Consider the following 3,973-nt stretch of genomic DNA (forward strand, 5'->3'; position numbering starts at 1 on the left):
GACGCGACCACGGCCGGCTCAGCAACACGTCATCGTGACGTGTCGCCGAGCCGAGGAATCCCGCCAGGAGCATGCGCCGTAGGATCCCGCGTATGCGTTCATGGGGAGTGGAAATCTCCATGACAGCAGCTTTCGCGCGATCGGCAGATTTCGGCAGTGGCGGCAGCCACAGCGCGAGCTCGCGGCATTACTTGCCATTGTGCAACGCCGGTGACGTAACGGGGAACCGAAGAGCGGTCCGTACAGTTACACCATCGGCAGGGAAATATGCGCGGGAGAGGAGGAACGCGGAAGAGACATTTCCAGCGCGCGCTCCTCGCAGAGTGGAGCGATTTCGTCCGGAAAAAATTGTGGCATATTAGTTTCTCTGCGGGAAGAACAGTTTCCATCGAAAAAAAGTATGGGGGTTCGGTAAATTTCATAGTCCCTTTAAATACGATAGCATTTCTTCAACGCACGTTTGGGCCCCGGTGAAGCGTAGCGTCAGTGTAGAGGAATCCTTTCATTCTCCCGATGCGTTATATCCCCTTCGTTCGTTCTGTTATAGCGGCACTGGTTCAGTGGGAAGAGTTTGAAGGATTAGAAGAGATTTAGCAGATCGGAAGGTCTTTGGGACAACGGTACCGAAAATACGATAAGCCAACCATCTGATTCCTTTGTAGTAAAGCCCCCAGATATTGGAAAGTACCGTCACTCTCCTCCGTGCGCCCGCTTTCCCCCTCAATTCTTCTTGCCCGTGTTGCGCACGGCACCCTTTCCTGCCAGGGCGCGCTCGCCGGCCGTAGAAATTGCAGAAATAGGTTAATTTCGCGTCCGTTTGCACTCATTTTACGCTAGCATAATTTAAATAAACTACGAGAAAGGCGACGTGACATACTTGACTATTTTGCAAGTCACCTTTACGATAAGTTTGACATTTGAATTGCACTGCCAGACGAGCTAAAGCCCTCGAGGAAGTGCCACAGGTGTCTGCTCAGGGTGGGAGCTTCATACTTCCTTGGATATTTATAGAAAAATGCTTTCCCCAGAGAAATGCATCCGACACAGAATAAGCCACCTGATCAGTGTACACGTTAATTTGCTGCATTGCACAATAAATTATTAAACACTGAGTGCATTCTTTTCTGAATGTGGTTGTCAACTAGCGTTAAATTCCTCGAATCAGCACAAAAGAATCATTCAAAAGTAAACTAACATGAATAAACCTGTTCTACAGGTTCGATCTGTCGCAGACCCATCAATAAAAGAATCCCTTTATTTCACCAAAATTCGGACACTGGTGCTACATGCACATTGGGCTATTGGCACATTTTCTGTTATGAGAGTTAGACCTCTTATATCCTTCGTTTATGCTTCATTATGTCATTACATAAGGGGAACACTATACTACTAGAAACACTTTGAACAAATTTTATTCAAGTTTTTGATTCCGTGTTTTATTACGTTTTATTACTGAAGCCGTCCTGGGACGACTTCAGGAGGAACTGTGTCGACATTCGTCACGGAAGTCTGCCGGAAAACCCAGGGAAAACCTCAAACAGCACAGTCAGTGTGGGGATTCGAACCCGCCTCACCTTCCAGTCTCGGCGTCGAAGGCGATCATCTTAACCGCTGCTGTAAAATTAATAAAAACCCAAGTGCTGGTGAACACACAATAAACGACACGACACATAACACTGAATATCAGTTTGTAGCAATCCTTGGACTAACCTCTACACCAGGCGAGCTGGTTCTTCAAGTTGGGATTCATTAATGCAAGTTGCGAGTACTGCTTGTTTGTTGCTACAGAAGTTTCCTATGATTTTTACTGCCTCAAACAGACCTGGGAAACAGCTAGTTAGTGACTCAGGAGAATCCTGCTTTTCAGCTCAATAAACCTGCAGGATACATCAATCGCATTGCAGAACTTCCAGGACTCTTTCATAAAAAGAAACACAGGAAAGTTCAACATGTAATGTAGCAATCAATGACGAACACTCTAAACGCTGGCACAGAGGACAACAGGCTTTAAAATAGCAATCGCACGAGTAGTAGGACAAGCACAGTACCCTTTGTGGAAATGAATCCTTGCGACCAATGTCATGAAGCTATTGCTTCCTTCGGACAGCGTCACGTTTTCTTTGCGGAATCGAGATAAGAGGAAATCCGCTTTCTGGCCGGCCACTCCACTGAAATACACAGCAGCACTGCATAGCGCGAGCAGTCCAAAGATGAATGGAGAAAGGAAAATGGCGCCAAAGAAAAACAAAAACACAAGCAGAACATACGCGTCGCGCGCGTTATCCGGACGACGGCGCGGAGAGCCAATGATCGTTCAGAAGACCCGGGTGAATGGAGCGGTCGAGGAGGCGAGAGAGGAGGTCGCGCTCTTTCGCCAAGGATCCTAAAGTGTCGCTACCACCCCTGGGAAGCTCAGCCAAAAGCGCCGCGGCGAAAACATAGTCGCCACTGGCGCGGATCCGAGGAGTGCTGTTATAGGCCGTGCCAGATTCTTCGCGCCGACTGGGCGAGCATCATTTGATTTGAACGAGGAGGGCCGTTGGCGTGGGGAAGCAGCCGCCGGCTCTAAAGCGAAACGCACCATTTCCAAAACATTGTCGCCACTGGCGCAGCTGATCTCAATATCCCTTTTTCGCTGCGTGATATATGTGTAAATATTTGGATGCTCATTGGTCTCCGAGAGCTCGCGTCAGTCTTCTTTCGCGCTGATTCAACGAGAGTCATTTGATTGAGGCGCGAGGTTCCGAACAGCCGGTCGAACGGAAGAGAAAGGAAAACGACGGAAGAGATTGTTTGATTGATTGATCAATCAATCTCCGGAGGAGACATCATGTCTGTCCGGCTACGCGTGGTCTCTCGGACCACACCCGTTGTGTTCGCACACGCTAGCGAGTAGTTTCGAGGGTTTTGAATGCTTCAGATTTAAATTGTGGCGAACAGCTAATGTGAAAACGGAATGGCACATCCAGCTGATCATCACAACAGCGGAAAGACGAACATGACAGGAAATCCCTGCACCTTCAAAGGACACAGAAATCATTCGTGAGGAAGTCTGCACTCCTTCCGATGTCTCGGAGGTCAACGGTAAGACAAGTTTGGTTACTTCTTGTTACCGAAGGAAGTAATGCAGGTTTACCGTGTGAAGTGTATTCCGTACTACATTTACGAGTCACTCTGTACGTTAGGGGCGTTTCATAGTGCAGTGCGTCGCCGTAACTTGTGCATTTCCAATATGCCGAATTATCATATAATTAATTAACCACACATATAATTAAATTATACGTGTGGTTATGCTATTTGCTCCTCACGCATGTCGCAGCCGTTCATTCAATGCGATCTACGAACGTTTGTGACACGTGTGCTTTGGTGCTCAAATATACGGAATCAACATCGATTGCCTATTCATAACAGTGATTTCCATTCAGAGTTACGCATCATCAATAAATTGTTTTCATTTTATTTCTCAGTGCTCCCGCACCCAGCTGCACCAACGACACACCTGGAGCAGCTGTTTTCGAAAACTGTACATCGGTACATACTGGGTATGCGAACTGCGATTGGCTTTTGAACTGCTCTTCGAAGCACCAAAAGCTCCAGTGAAACCTGTTACAAGACGTGAGAGGATATGTACTGTAACTTTTTCGAAAGAGTTCGCGAGGACAAATAAACTTGCTTTATCAACCGCCATCGCTTTTTGTTTCTCTGCTTTGGAACAACAAGTACGTTACTCTACAGCAAGTGCGGAAGAAAAACAGACGAAGCTGATACTGGGGGAAGGGGGGGAGAGAAGAGAGCGACGAAAAACCCGATGAGAGAAGGGAAAGGAGGTTGAGAAAGGAGGTCGCTGTGCGTATGCGCACTTGGCCCGAGCTTTTTTCCCGCGCTGCTGATCTTGACCGCTGTGAGTGGCTCCTGGAGATCACGTGGTTTGGGCGCCCGCCATTTTGCCAGGACTATTGCGCTTGGACGGTCA

General features: G+C 47.8%; 1 long non-coding RNA gene across 1 annotated transcript; it reads right to left on the reverse strand.

Annotated features, from left to right (window-relative positions):
* Positions 1–1,396: 1,396 nt before the first annotated feature.
* LOC135383297 (uncharacterized) lies at positions 1,397–2,191 on the reverse strand. The gene is made up of 3 exons (XR_010419797.1): positions 2,049–2,191; positions 1,711–1,877; positions 1,397–1,614 (listed from the first exon to the last, which is right to left on the reverse strand). It is a non-coding gene; the product is annotated as an uncharacterized LOC135383297 (long non-coding RNA).
* Positions 2,192–3,973: the final 1,782 nt, after the last annotated feature.

The sequence above is a fragment of the Ornithodoros turicata genome, chromosome 2 (assembly GCF_037126465.1).
Source record: "Ornithodoros turicata isolate Travis chromosome 2, ASM3712646v1, whole genome shotgun sequence".
In the NCBI taxonomy this organism is placed as follows: Eukaryota; Metazoa; Arthropoda; class Arachnida; order Ixodida; family Argasidae; genus Ornithodoros; species Ornithodoros turicata.